The sequence below is a fragment of the Aquarana catesbeiana genome, linkage group LG10, assembly GCF_042186555.1.
Source record: "Aquarana catesbeiana isolate 2022-GZ linkage group LG10, ASM4218655v1, whole genome shotgun sequence".
Classification (NCBI taxonomy): domain Eukaryota; kingdom Metazoa; phylum Chordata; class Amphibia; order Anura; family Ranidae; genus Aquarana; species Aquarana catesbeiana.
Genome location: NC_133333.1, coordinates 24,797,985 through 24,814,202, shown reverse-complemented (window position 1 = coordinate 24,814,202; position 16,218 = coordinate 24,797,985). Strand labels below are relative to the sequence as shown.

The 16,218-nt window shown below is 42.6% G+C and overlaps 1 protein-coding gene across 1 annotated transcript in view; it reads left to right on the top strand.

Annotated features, from left to right (window-relative positions):
• IGLON5 (IgLON family member 5) overlaps positions 1–16,218 on the top strand; it is an 859,278-nt gene that overhangs the window by 794,569 nt on the left and 48,491 nt on the right. The gene's annotated exons all lie outside the window — the stretch shown is intronic.

Sequence of the window (16,218 nt, the reverse complement as noted above, 5' to 3'; positions counted from 1 at the left end):
GTCCCCATCAGAGTGCCTCCTTTCATGAGTGTCCCCAGCAGAGTGCCCCCTTTCATGAGTGTCCCCAGCAGAGTGCCCCCTTTTATCAACTGTCTGCATCAGACTGCCTCATAGACATGGTACGGAGAAACGCCGATCTCCACACTGGTAAGGAGACTTGGAAACTTCTTTAAGACTTGCAGTACTGTTTACTTCCATATCCATATGGCCATAGGCTCTACTGCCAAAGCAAAAAGTGTAGGAGAAAGAGGGCAACATTGACAAGTACCCCAACATAGCAACATTTGTGAAGAAAGGATGCCATTTGTTTGGACTGCTGCAGTGGAATAGGTATATAATTTACTCCATTCAGAAACTCAGGACCGATGTTCTACCTAGGGAGAACCCCCCAGAGATACCTCTACACCATGGAATCAAAAGCTTTTGCTGCATCAAGTGATAAGACAGCTCTGTAACTTCTATTGCCATGTTGAATCTGCAGATTAAGAACAGGCCTAGGGATATTCATGAATATATTTCTATTGGGGATAAATTGGGTCTGGTCGCTATGCACTAGGGCAAAACTAGCTTTGAACAATCTAATAGCAAGTATGATCGCCAGGATTATCATATCCATGTTCAATAGTTATATGGGTCAATATGGATGAAAAGGTGTTTGCATGACTTCAGTAGTAGAGTGATGGGTGCTTGGGGTTGGGAGCCAGAAAGGCAGTTAGGTTCCTTAGAATCATTTAATGAGTGGAGATATGGAAGAAGCGCCGATCCATATGTTTTATAGATTTCAATTGGAAAACCATCTGGGCCAGGTGCTTTTTTTGTTTGGAAAGGTCATCACAGAAGACTGAGGTGCTTCTAAAGTTAATGGACAGTCTAGAAATTCCCTATGGTCTATAAGCAAGGGTCTCCAAACTTTCTAAACAAAGGGTCAGTTTACTGTCCTCCAAATTTTAGGAGGGGGGGGGGGCTGCACTGTGGCCAGTGGGAGTAAACAATAACACATGAGGGAGTAATACATGAGGGAGAGTAATAGTGCCCCATCAATGGTGTCAATAGGAGTAATAGTGCCCCATCAGTGATGTTACTGGATGGAATAGTGCACCATCATTGGTGTCAATAGGAGGAATAGTGCCCCATTGTCAGTGGCAGGAACTATGCCCCATTGTTGCTGACAGTGGGAGGAATAATGCCCCAAGGGCCAGATAAAAGCAAGCAAAGGGCTGCATCTGGACCCTGGGCCACAGTTTGGACACCACTAGCCTATAGCAAGGGTCTCAACTTTCTAAAGAAAGGGCCAATTTACTGTACTTCAGACTTTAGTGGGGCCTGGATTGTGCCCAGTGGGAGTAAACAATGCCCAGTCTTTGGTATAGGAGGGAGAAATATCTGGTGTCGGTGAGAGGAATGGTGCCCCATTTTTGTTTTCAGTGGAAGGAAATATGCCCCATTGTTGGTGTCAGTGGCAGGAATAATGCCTTCAAGGCTGGATAAAGACAAGCAAAGGGCTGCATCCAGCCCCAGGGCCGCAGTTTGGAGATCACTGGTCTATAGTTAGGTGAGAAGATGAAGAAAGGTAAAATAACTGAGATCATTGGAAAGCACCAAATCAGAATAAGTGGCTCTTGAGGTACATAAGGATTTAAAGTATTTAGCAAGCTCTGCAAAAAAAAAAAAAAGTGGGAAAAAAAAAAAAAAAGTGGAGGTCCACCCTAAAAAAAAAAAAAAAAATACATAAAAACGCTCCTTAAAATACAATAAAAAACATTTGGGAAAAAAAAAATTTTTACTTAACAGAAATTCCTAATATGTCCTAATCTGCCACTTCCTATTCCACTGTGATCTTCATTCTTCTCCTCCTCGCGTTGTTTTCTGGGAAATTTGGGTGCGGTGTCTTCTGGGACCTGTGTGTGTGTCACAGAAGACAGCCGTCCATTCACAAATCGCCGGGGGACTTGCACATGCGCAGTAGGAAACTGGCAGTGAAGCCACATGGCTCCACTGCCTGTTTCCCTTAGTGAGGATAGCGGTGCCGGCACACGATACGAGGGACGGATCGGCCTCGGGGGGGCCGACATCGCGGGTGCCCTGGACAGATAGGTGTCCTTATTAAAAGTCAGCAGCTACAGTGTTTGTAGCTTCTGACTTTTAAAAAAAAAATTTTACGGCTGGAACACTACTTTAATCATGGAGAGAGAGAGAAAACACTGCTCTTCTCCACCCAGAGGGCATGAATTGGGCAGAGTTCCTCTCTAGCTTTTGCCACATACACCCCCATTATTTCACCTAACTGGAGTATCATTTTTCAGAAAGTGTCATTTCCTAAGAGCCCTCCTTCAGTGCCCTTGGGTTAAAAATACAGAGCAACATGGCAAAAATTACAAATGTATAGGGTAATAACTTAATAGTGCAGCAGTCTCTTTTTTTTTTTTTATCTACTTTATTGGTATTTCCAACATACAAAAGGAAATATGAACAGTGGTTACAGAAGTCAGTTGGGAAAAACCCAAGGAATGGAATTTTGTACTACTAATTAACAGAGAGGGAAAAAAAAAGGGGGGGGTAAGGTAATATCAGAGTGCAGAACTTATGAAGGAGAGATATCATGTAGCTTGGCAGAAGAGAACAGGCACTTATTCAAAACAAAAATAAAAAACATCAAAATAGGTGACACTTCACACCGGGGGGGGACAAGTAGCTGGATATAAGATAAGCAAGGTCTATGAGGTGTCATTATCCGACAACATGTGTAAGTAGGAAAATGGAGGCGTGGCGTCAAGCTTGCTGGGGAAGGTTGTGTAGCGGATCTATCCCACAATCCTGTAGAGAGGGCCCTGAAGAAAAGGTGTCTAAAGCTGGCAGGATTTTAGAAATGTAGAAGTCCCATTTGGTGTGGAAGCAAGAGGAGAAGTTGCAAGGAGAGAGAGCCATGTCTAGTTTTTCTTTGGGTAGGAGACTATTGAGATCTGTTTTCACATTCGTGATGGATGGAGGAGTGGTGGAAGTCTATTGTTTGAGAAAAGCCCTCCTTGCGGCTATGAAACAGGTGGAAAGCCAGGCTTTATTACGATGTATAACCAATGGTTGTAATCTTGCAGTGCCAGGAAAGGAGCTTTCCAGGAAGCCGAATAGGAGAGGAAAGGAATCTTTACTTGGTTGGTACCCCATAACCATAGCAGAAAAGTTCTCCAGTTGGTCCCAGAAGTGAGAGATGAGAGGACAGCTCCACAGTCTGTGGAATAGGGAGGGTCTATGAGGGGAGCACCATGAACACTGTTGCTGGGTTGGAGAGCATCTGGACAACGTGAAGGGATTGTAGGCACGATGCATGATTTTGAGTTGCTGTTCTCGTCAATACTTATTAGTGATGAAGGCACAGGTGGTGTAGCCTGCTATTATATAGTCTCTTGTCTCTGGAGAAGGAAGGTCTTTGTTCCATGGGGAGGTGGGATCGATCTGGGAAGTTTTGGTGAGTTGAGAGGGCAAAGGTTTGTAGATGTCTGCGATTTTGAATAGCTTACGGTCTAGGATGGTGTCCAGCAAAGAGGTACGAAATCACAGGTCTCTGGCGGGGCAGAGACTGGCTGCAAAGTTAAAGCGGGGGTCCATCTATCTATCGTTTTTTTTTTTTGGAGTTCATTCAATAACTTTTCTTCTCATGATTATCTACTCACATGTTCTGTGTAATAAGTCCACCTGTGTCCGATTTAGTTGTAAAGAATAACTAATAAAATTCACTGAAAGCGGTTTCCATCTTCATTGTGGGCATTTGAAGCCCACAAGCATGTATTTCCTGGATGCGGTGAATGCTGTGCTCCCAGCATTCACCGAGATGTTGTGATGACGCTGTTGCACAATGCATGCTGGGAAGCCTGAGACTGGCTCCCAGGGGACTGTGGGAGGTCTGGGAGAGGCTAGAAACACACCTACTCCCATGGGAGGAAAACCAGGAAGTGCTAAGAAGATTAGAAAAAAAAAGGTAATTGCGGCGATTTAAATTTTTTTACACAGCATGTCAGCATCTAGGCAAGGAAGAGAATGCATAGAGATAATGTTCAAAATTTGGGTGGAACCCCGCTTTAACTGCTTGCTGGACGTATATGTGATGGTGAGTGGGAAGGTTGTACTGGGTTTGGAGTTGGGAGAAGGGGAGGGCTTTACCGGTGGAAGGGTCAAAGAGCTGGGCAAAATTGGTGAGTCCGTGGGGGACCCATGTGGAAAATGCCGCATACTGCCGCGCTTGTGGAAAGAGAAGGTGCCCAGTTATTGGGAGGTATTGAGATAAAAAGGGATATCCCTAGTTTTTTTCTGACCTCTCTCCAGGCTAATAGAGTCACGTAAAAGTAAATTGTATTTCAGGGAGGAAGGAAGAGAATGAAGTTTGCAGTGCAGTAGAGCGGCCAGTCCACAGGGGTCCGCCATCTAAGACTCTAATTCAAAGTTGAAACACCTAGAGCATGGGTCTTTAAACTATGGCCCTCCAGTTGTTCAGGAACTACAATTCCCATCATGCCTAGTCATGTCTGTGAATGTCAGAGTTTTACAATGCCTCATGGGATGTGTAGTTCTGCAACAGCTGGAGGGCCATAGTTTGAAGATCCCTGACCTAGAGGCTTGAGTCAACCAGTCCAGACCCACTCTGAGGAGGCAAGACAGGTTATAGGTTTGAATGTTTGGTAGATTTACGCCCCTTGTCATTTTGGAAGGAAGATCTTTTGTAGGGAGATCCGGGGAGGGCGATCACGCCAGAGGAAGACAGTGAGAGCTTTATGAATCTTCTGGAGATCCTTGTGTCGCAGTAGGAGGGGAATAGTTTAGAGGGGGTAGAGGAGTTTGGGGAAACTGACCATTTTAAACAGATGGCATCTACCAAAAAGAGAGAGTGGGAGGTCTGTCCAATTCTCTAGCTCCCTCATGATTTTGGAGATGATCAGTGGGTAATTGAGGTCGATATAGGGAGGAGGGAGATTTGCCTATTTTAATCCTGAGGTAGGTGATATGAGTCTTAGCTATTGGAAAGATTGATCGTGTTGGCCAAATGTCCATTTTGGGGTCGAAAGTGAATATTAAAATGTCATCCGTGAAAAGGGCCGTACGCAGTTCCTGTTGACCTACCCTGACTCCATGGAGATTGGAATGAAAGAACAGATAATGTGACAGAGGCTCTAGTGCTAGGTTAAAAAGGAGAGGGGATAAGGAACAACCCTGTCTAGTTCCTTTATGGAGGGGAATGCTCTTTGAGATGTGACCTGCAGCTACTACATTGGCAGATGGGGCTGAGTACATAGCAGAGATTAGGTGGAGGAAAGGGCCATAAAATCCGAATCTGAAGAGCCAACCGCAAACAGTGAAAGCTAATATTGTCAAAAGCCTTTGATGATAGCGAAGTCTCTGGTGGGTTTGATCTTTGCTTGCTCTAGGACAGTGAAGACTTTACAGATATTGGACGTAGCAGAACGTCCCATTGTAAAGCCAGCCTGTGAAGGATGAATTAGTTAAGGCATGATTAATGCTAACCTATTGGCCATGATTTTGGAGAGAATCTTGGAATCGAGGTTTAGCAAAGAAATTGGACGGTAGGAGCCTGGCTCCTTTGGGTCTTTTACTTTTTTTGGAATCAATTTGATATAGGCTTGGAACCTGGAAGAGGGATAATGACCCCCATCAAGAGTTTATTGATAGACAGAGACAAGGGTTTGGGTGATAATATCGGCAGATAGCTTGAAAAATTCTGATGTGTACCCATCTGGGCCTGAAGCCTTACCCTTCGCAGCGATGTTATTGCAGTCATAATGTCTTTCGCAGTGATCGGGGCGTTAAGCTGATTTAGAAGGGAGGGATCTATCTGAGGGAGAGGGACTTCATCTAGGAATGCCTGTGCCACCGTAGCATCGATGGGATCAGGGCCATACAGGTCAGCATAAAAACATTCTAGAATGGAGTTGATGCCTTTAGGTGAGGTGGAAAGCTTACCATTCGTGTCCCTCAGGACTGATATATGTGCAGGGGTACGATGTCCCTTGCAAAAACAGGCTAATAATTTCCCAGCTTTGTTACCGAATTTGTGGTAATGAAGGTCCAAGAGCTACTGGTAAAATCGCTCCTGGGCCTCGGCCCACAAGTCAAACTGGTTTTTAGCATCCCACCAAACCTTCCTGTGTTTTGGGGAATTCTGCTAAGCAAGATGAAACTGAGCTGTGTGAAGGTTATCACTGGCTGCACGATACTGCGACAGAGAAGGCTATGATTCTGCCCTGTAGCTTACCGGCTTCCCAGAATAGGCTGGGGTTTGTGCTATGCCCCTAGTTAGTGTCGGCACATTCTGCCCAAGCTTCTCTGATTGTTTTTAAGGGGTCTTGGTTGTTGGATAAATAAGATGGAAATCGCCACGTATTAACTGATCTAGGGGGGACAAAATCTGCCAAACTGACCGAGATCAGGGCATGGTCTGAAATTGCAATTTCAGAAATATGCGAGTCAGGAGTACGTTTCAATAGAAGGGGGTTACAAAGGAAATAGTCGATCCTGGATAGACTGTGATGGGGGGGGGGGAGTATTCTTTCCCTACAGGATTGGCGAGCCTCCATATATCTACAAGTTGAAGGCCATCAGCAAAGTGTGTTAAGGGGGTGGTGACTGAATGTGGAGAAGTATCTGGTAGGCCAATACTTTGGGATTTGTCTTCCAGGAGGTGCATTACTGAATTGAAGTCACCCCCAATGCAGCAGTCTCTTTAAAGGTAGGATTGGTTTAGTATAGAGAAGGTCCCTATAGCATCCTTGAGGCCTACAGAAGTGGTAGGTGCGTAGAAAGTCTACAATTTTGTGGTGGGCACAGGAATTTGATACACAGTGCTGGTGTATATGCCAGGTAGCAGTTAAGCTGCATAAATGTCTGTGGCTGTGAATAGGTTACCTTAAGGAACTTGTAAGCACAGCCCCTATGTTTGCCGATTTCTTGGTATAGCCATAAATTGATGCTTCTTCCAGAAAACCAAGGAGGGTGGTATGGCCTTTTTTAAATAGTAAAGTAATAGACCTATACATTTTCAGACACGCAGTGGTGTCAATAATTGCTGATGGCACCACCACTCATCATGCACTTCAGTGAGCGCATTTATGGAAAACAGGCAGGGACTTGGTTTTGGCATATACCTACTGAAGTTTTATTGCCATATTTTGCCCAGCACTGAAGGTGAGGTATACTCAGAAAATGTTAGGAGGTTAGGCTATCTCCATGAAGTGGTTCCCATTAAGAGGCTGTTTTTTTATTTAGCATTGACAGAGAAAGAGGCTAGGGAGATCTTGGGTGACGAAAAAAGTAGGAATTTGAGTACCTCCATAAAACTAATCATTGTGGCTTCAAGCACTGATGCTGGATTGCCAGTGTCATGTTTTAGCCACCAGCGAGCTGTTAATAATTGTTACAATAAAATATTTGTTTTTGCTGTGATATTGACCGAGTCCTTGTGAATTTGTAACTTGGCGTATGGCCTCCCCAAAGAAAACTTGTTAGTTGTTGCAAAGTTTTAAAAGATTTAGGTGGTTGATATCAGGGAAAAATGGGTATGTAAATTTGGGAAAAATTTTAATTTGGTTAGATTGATGCATCCGATTGGGGAAAGGGAAAAGTTGCTTGACACCTTCAATTTTCCTTCATTTAACTTCATTAGATTCAATGCAATGCTACCCTCTAGCCAGCCTATCTTTAACGCCTGGTCCACACCTATGCAGGTTGCAGTTTTTCATATTGCAGGTGCATTTTGCGTTTTTCAATACATGCTTTTCATCCATTGAAGTCTATGGAACCAAAAACCAGAAAAAAAGTCCCTGGCCCTTTCGATAAAATGCACAGATGTGAACTACATCCATAGGAAACCATGTTAAATGGACTGTAGTGTGTTCCTGCAAAACTGAAAATGCGCTAAAAAATGCATAGGTGTGAACCAGGACTAAATGAGTGTTGTGTGGAGAAACTTGAAGTGTCTCAGCCACAGGTTCCAATGCTATGGCAAATGGTATCCGGGAAAGAGGGCAAACCTGTCTTGTTCCATTTGGAAGAGAGAAAAAGTTGGGGAGATGCATCTCGATAAATAGTCGACTTTGACTTACTATAGAGAGGTTTTATCCCATTAATGAATTGACACAGAAACCCCATCTTAGCCCACAGATCCACTTTGTCAAATACCATCTCTATATCAAGGGAGGCCATGACTTAGGTGCCGGTAGTGACAAACATGATTTATATGTTAAACACTTGATGCTGTTTATATTGATGGGTTTATGGGGCCTTAATCTGGCTATATCTGGGTCTATCATGATATGAATCATACAATTTGTTGCGAGAGGAGCAAGGAGATTTGAAAGTAATTACACAACAAGGTGAAGGGCTATTGTAAATTAAGGTAACGAGCTTCATTTATAGAAGTAGCTGATGCATTATTCTGTAAGCAGGTGATGTACAGTACAAAGGTGAAGGAAAAGGATGGTGGAAGATAAGCATTAATGACGTGGGTTTCTTGTAAAGAAAGAACCATTTTATTTTTACTGTGTTAAATAAAACCTTTAGATTTTTTTAACCACTTGCAGACTGCAATACGTGTGTATATATACACGTTTGGGTTTGCAAGTGGTTTATCTGGATTATGGCTGAAGCTATCACCCCTAACCCCCAGTATCGTTTTTTGCAGCTGGCTTTCTCATGAAACTGTCTTGAGAGGCTCATGTGCCACTGGAATGCTTTCCGACGTGGTGGGAAGGGACATGCCACCGCTCGCCGGTGTTTCTTGGGCTTAGAGTTTCTGCCAGGCCAGCCGAGAAATGATCAGACGGTTGCGGCTGCTCCCGTAGGCATTCAAAGAGTAGATACTTTTTGATTGCCTCTATTGCCTTGGAGGACCGGAGTGACGTCATAATGTCACTTCCGGTCCAGGCTGGAAGTTAATTTTTTTTTTTTTTTTTTTTTAAAGCAAAAGATCAAAATCTTTTGCTTTTAAAAGGTAAAGACGTGATTTGGGGGCTTTTTGACCCCCAGATCTCTCCATAAAGAGGACCTGTCATCCTTATTTCTATTACAAGGGATGTTTACATTCCTTGTAATAGGAATGAAAGTGATATAAAAAAAAAAAGGGGGACAGTGTGTAAAAATAAGAAAAAAAAAATTTCCAGCGCCCACATCCCTCCATGCTCGCACGCAGAAGCGAACACATACATAAGTGGCACACACATATGTAAATGGTATTCACACAACACATGTGAGGTATCGCCACGAACGTTGGCACGAGAGCAATAATTCTAGAGCTAGACCTCCTCTGTAACTATAAACTGGTAACCTGTAAAGGTGTTTAAATCGTCAACTATGGAGATTTTTAAGTACGATCGTTTGTCGCCATTGCATGAGCATGTGCAATTTTAAAGCATGAAATGTTTGGTATGTATTTAACGTAACCTCATCTTTCACATCATACAAAAAATTGGGGTAAATATTATTATGCTAGGTTTTTTTTTTCCAGTTCATTAAAGTGTGTATTTTTTTACCAAAAAATTGCGTTTACAAAACCGCTGCACATATACTGTGCGACACAGAAAAATTGCAACGATCGCCAGCTTATTCCCTAGGGTCTCTGCGAAACAAAGAATGTATAATGTTTGGGGGTTAGAAGTAAATTTCTAGCAACAAATACCGATTTTAAACTTGCAAATAAAAAGTGTCAGTAAAAAGCCTGGTTGGCAAGTGGTTACGTTTGTCATGAATTCCCCTGGAAATTCAAGGAAACAAAAAGCACCCGGTTAGGGATAAGAATAGGGCAAGTAATGGGGCCATAAAATTGGAATCCACCCAAGTATACAGATGGAGATGTAATATGGCGGCATTGCAACGTAGTATTATAACTCCTGTGTGTGAAGGGGTGTATACTGTAGTAACAAAGGACCTGCAAGTGACAGTTTTACGGAATTGATTGTATTCCTAACTAGGGAGGCTAACCGGGCAGGGTGTAAATAAGAAGCCACTTTCCAGATGGTTTTAGCCAATAGAACTACAAATAACAAACGCATAAGAGTGTGTCGCCTTCACTAACGCCAGCTTGGGTGGGGGTGGGAGGCCTCACCAATTGTGAGGGTAAGGGTTCTGATGAATATAAAGTGGTTGTAAAGGCACAAGATTTTTTTTGTTCACCTTCATGCATAGAATAAAAAACCTTTTGTGTGCAGCTCCAGCATCCCTAATACTTACTTGAGCCCCCTCTCGATCCAGTGATGTCCAGGAGAGCCTTGCCTCTCTGGGGACTCGCACTCCTGATTGGCTTTTGGCAGCAGCGGGAGCCATTGGCTCCCTCTGCTGTCACTTACTGCCAGTGAGCCAATCGGGAGATGGAGGGGGCAGGACCGAGCTGCGTCTCTGTGTGTAAATGCACACAGAGCCACAGCTTGGGAGCACGCCTGCTTGAGTGCCCCCCTACAGCAAGCTGTTTGCTGTCGGGGTACATGACAGGAGGGAGGGGCCAGAAGCGCTCATGAGGGACCCGAGAAGAGGAGGATCTGGGCTGCTCTGTTCAAAACCATTACACAGAGCAGGCAAGTAGAACATGTTTGTTATTAAAGCCTTGGTTTTTTTTTTTTTTTAAATAACAAACATGTTCTACTTGCCTGCTCTGTGTAATGGTTTTGAACAGAGCAGCCCAGATCCTCATCTATTCGGGTCCCACGTGAGTGCTCCTGGCCCCTCCTTTCTGCCAAGTGCCCCTCTACAGCAAGCAGCTTGCTATGGGGGCACCCAAGCCGAGCCGCTGCTCTGTATGTGTCCTTTCCGACACGGTGCTGCTGCTCGGCCCCACCCCCTCCATCTCCTGATTGGCTCACTGGCTGTGATTGAAAGCAACAGGAGCCATTGGCTCCTGCTGCTGCCAAACGCCAATTAGGTGTGCGAGTCCCCAGAGGCAAGGCTCTCCTGGACATCACTAGATCGGGAGGGGGCTCAGGTATTAGGGGGGGGCTGCACACAGAAGGTTTTTTATCTTCACGTATGGAATGCATGAACGTAAAAAACCTTGAGCCTTTACAACCACTTTAAAGTGATATTAAAGCCTTGTTTTTGTTTTTTTTTTATCACTTTAAAGTGGTTGTAAAGGCACAAGGTTTTTTACGTTCATGCATTCCATACGTGAAGATAAAAAACCTTCCGTGTGCAACCCCCCCCCCCCCCTAATACCTGAGCCCCCTGAACAACCCTTAAAAGATCGCGTGAACGTAGAAATTAATGCACATAAAAATATATATATAAAATATTATATATTATATTATGTGTGTATATGTGTAAAAAATAATATATAAGTAATAAATGGAAGGTACTATACACAGAGCCATCTAACATGCAAATGAATGTGCATTGATGCCATAAACTAAATATATTAGTCCTGAATAGAAATGAAATTGGCATAAATATATATGACCCCCCTAACATATGTATTACATGATGTGAGATATAATGGAACATCCCTAGAGAATAAATGTTAAAAATGTATAAAAGTATATAATTAAAAACCTACAGACTATAATATTAATATGAGAAGGAAGAAAATTCAGTTACACTATAGCCTAGCTGTTAATAATTGCTCAAAAAACACCTTGAATCAAACTCTTTGTTCAATCCACCTGGGGATAATGAGCCAAGCTGGTGTATCCACCAAGATTCACGCTTACTTATTTCTCTGGTGTAATTTGAGCCCCTCCAATGACGCTTGGGCGCCTCAATACCCCAGAATTGCATGCCTATCATGCTCTGATTATGGACACCTTTAAAGTGTATGGATAGATAATGCTTATCAAATCCCTTCTGCATGTTTCTAACATGTTCTTCCATACGGTCTTTGAGAGCTCTTATAGTGCGGCCAATATAGAATAAATTGCAGGGGCATTTGACCACATATACAACCCCTAAAGTGTCACATGAGATAAAATCCCTAATACTATGAATCTGATCTGGTTAGAGGGTTACAGAATTCCTTTACTTTCCTTATGTTGGTTGGAACTCTTATGCAACTGTAATATCTACCACATCCATGGAAGCCTTTTAGATCCCAAAACATCTTGGTTTTCGGAGGAGGTGGTTCTACAACATTGTAATTCTTTGGTTTTTGGTTTTTCTGATAGACAACCCTTAAGGTGGATATCTTGTTTCAACACATTCCAGTATTTTTGTATAATCCTTTCCACCTCTTTACTTTGTAGACTGTAATCTAATACTATGCACATACCCATATCATCATTGGTTTCTCTGGTTACAACTTTTTCCTTCAGCAGGTCTTCTCTGTTCAAACTCCTGACCTTAGTTCTTTCTTTTTCAAGAAATTCTTTGTGATATCCTTTATTCATAAACATCTTACTTAACATGTCCGACTGAGTTTCAAAGTCTTCATCCAGTGTGCAGTTTTTCCGCATTCTTATAAACTGACCTCGAGGTATGTTATCCAACCATGGCCTGAAATGGCAACTCGTAGTGGCGATGTACGAATTACGGTCAGTTGCCTTAAAGAAAGATTTAGTTACAATGCCTTGTGTGGTGTTACATATTTCCAAGTCAAGGAAGTGTATTTTGTCTTTACTAATGTCCCAAGTTAGAGAGATGTTTCATTATTGTTAATAGACTCCAATAATTCCAGCAAGGATTCCATACTGCCATTCCGAATGATCAGTAGGTCGTCTATGAATCTCCTATATAACATGATACCCGTGTGATTCTCACCCAGAACACCTTCTAACTCCCATTTGGCCATATAAAGGTTCGCTACACTCGGGGCAAATTTGGCGCCCATAGCGACTCCTTTAATTTGCAAATAAAATTTGTTGTTGTATCAAAAAAAGTTATGCTGTAAACAAAATTCTAGACATTTTAAAATAAATGTACATAGATTTTCCTCCATCCATCTGTCGCCAGTTTCTAAGGCCCACTTAACAGCATCCATGGCCCCCTTGTGGTCAATATTGGTGTAAAGATAAGTCACATCTCCTGTGGCCATAATTATGTTATCATTTATTGTGCATTCCCTTAATAATTGTAACGTATGCTTAGTATCTCTGAGAAAAGCCTGTGTATTTCTCACTAAGGGTTGTAGATGAAGATCAATGTATTCTCCCAGCCTAGACGTTAATGACTCAATCCCACTTACTATTGGTCTTCCGGGGGATTACTACTGTTCTTGTGAATTTTCTGCAAATAATAAAATACCGGAATTTTTCTGACCGTGGGAACCAAGTATTTAGCTTCATGTTTATTGAGTAGTTTATTATCAATGCCATACCGTACAATTAACTCTAGTTCGTCTTTAACAATCTTAGAGGGGTTAAAATTTAGCAATTGATACCTATCCCTGTCATCCAATATTCTATTCATTGCCCCCTTATATTGGTCCAAGGATAAGACAATAATGCCCCCCCCTTTATCCGCCGGACGGATCACTATGTCGGTTCTGCTCTCCAATGTTTCAAGTCCTTTTCTTAGATCCCTTTGTTCATATAACATTTTTGTAGGCAACTGCTTCAATTCAGTGGTAACCAATTTCTTAAAGAGGCCCACATGTTTATTGTTAGCTATGTGGGGATTGAATACAGAATTGTTCCTTAAACTCGTAAACTTATTCCCCATAGCTGTTCTTTCAATTGGGTTAAGGGCATAGTACTTTTTAATATTTAATTTTCTGATAAATTTCTGTACTCCTATGTATGTTTCAAATTTATTAAGTCCCTTTTTGGGTGCAAACTTTATACCCTTATCCAGGGTTAATATTTCTTCCTTTGATAATTCGATGCCGCTTAGGTTGTAGATATCATCTCCTAATCTTCCCGTCTTCTTTTTTTGTTGTAACCTTCGTCCAGCTCTTCCTCCCCTTTTTCTAGATTTCTTATTTCCCGGGTAGACTCCACCTGGCTCTTCTCTAAAAAGAGAACCATCCTGGTTTTGGTCTGTAATATTTTGCAAGGGATAGCTGTTGTAGACGGGTACCTCATACTGATCCTGTGGTGGTCTATCGTATCTCACTCGTTGAGGTTTAGGGGAATAATAAACTCCATCCCCTCGAGCCCCATCCTTGCGGTGGGGAGGATCCCCATGGTATTGGTATTCAGCATGTGGGGGACCCCTGTAAGACTGATGTGGGCCCACCCCATGGGGTGCCCTATGCTGATGCCCATAATTATGTTGATGATTATATGGGTATTGGCCATTATGTTGTCTTCCCCTCTGGTATGGAGTGTTATTTGGTTGATTACCTCTCCAATATTGATTGCCACCCTGATGGCCTCTATTTCCATTGCCCCAATTGTATGGTGCTCCATAGCCCCAATTACTATGGTTTTGTGGTGGGCCATAATATGAGGGGGGCGATCACCATTTTGATTGTAGCCTTTGTTGTCTTGTTGGTCATAGTGAGGTTTCCTTGAAGGTTGCCAATATGGCACTACCGATTGCCCATCCGCATAATGGTTCAACGGATATCTTTTATTGGGTTGCTTGTTGTCCTGTTGCTGGTGATAATGTTGCCTTTGGGGATGTGGAGTTTTGGAACCCCCATTGTGATCTGTTGTGGGATGTTCTTGAGGGTTACCAGCAGACAGAGTTGCCTGCCAGCGAAAAACCTGTTTTTTCTGGTAGTCCTCAAGATCCCTTAAATAATTATTTTTCTTAGTATTCCTATTCTCCAAATCCTTTTTATGCATATTCTTTTTGAGTTCTCCCATACTTTTAGTACATTCCGGTGTGTCTTTAAATGGATTGATTTTATCCCTAATTTCTTTGATTTGGGTCTCTAATACCTTTAATTTTCGCTGCTTTTTTTTATTAGGAACTCCATAACCTCTCTGCCTTTTCCATTGAAGAAAGCATACCATTCCTCAATATCATCTTCCCCCATCAAGCCATCATTAATGGGAATATCCCATCTCAATTTTCTGGGCACCATATTGTCCTTTAAATATTTTTCCATAGTGGACTGGTTCCACCAAATATTACTCTTCTTATCCATAGTGTCCTAATTTCCTAAACCAACCAACCTGTGATATGCATAGAGCCCTGGGGTGGTTCAAAAGCGTGATTTGGCTTTGTTTAGCAACTAATGCAGAGCACACACAGTCTGACTTTTCAACCGGACTTTTTGATCGGACTGGTCCAACGGACCAAATCCGGCGGACAATCCGATCGTGTGTGGGCTTCAGCGGACTTTTTCAGTCGCGAATCTGACGGACTTTAGATTTGGAACATGCTTCAAATCTTTACGTCGTAACTCCGCCGGACCCAGAAATCCGCTCGTCTGTATGCTAGTCCGACTGACAAAAACCGACGCTAGGGCAGCTATTGGCTACTGGCTATCAGCTTCCTTATTTTAATCCAGTGTACGTCATCACGTACGAACCTTTCGGACTTCGGTGTGATTGTGTGTAGGCAAGTCCGTTCGTTAAAAAGTCAGTCGGAAGTCCGTCAAAAGTCCGCCGGAAAGTCTGTCGGACCAGTCCGGTCGAAAAGTCCGCCCGTGTGTACGCGGCATAAGTCACACGCTCTGAGGTGAGCATATTACCTTGGGGGTCACCGGATTGCACCATTGCATGGTCTGCGGCACAAGGAGAGTTATGAGCATGTCTAATTACATCACCAGTGGACATCACACATAAACAACTTTATTATTTATTTGCAGGACTTCACAGTTTACTTATATGATCTGTTTCCAATAAGGACTGTTTTTTCACATGAACGGTGTGGCACTAAGCACTTTTTGGAATTTATCTGCATTTATGTTTATTTATGTACTTGAACAACATTGTAATTAGATATACTTATTAGCACATTTTGCACTTTGATGCGTTTATGTATATATATCATATTTCACACTTGATTACTCATTTGTGAGCACTCACTACTCATTAATTTTACTTACCCTGTGGGGGTATAAATTACCTATATATATATATTTATGGTCGCATGCGTTTGTATACACGCAATAATTTCCGCATGCTATAATATTAAGTAGCATATTTAACACACTCTAGCGCAGCATATTTTCTTTTGTAGGTGAGTATAACATGTTTGTTATTTAAAAAAATATATCACTCTAATATCACTTTAACCGCTTGCCAACCGCCGCACACAGATGTACGTCGGCAGAATGGCACAGGCAGGCAAATGGGCGTACCTGTACATCCCTTTGAATTTGCCACCTTTAGGGAGCATGCCCGCGGG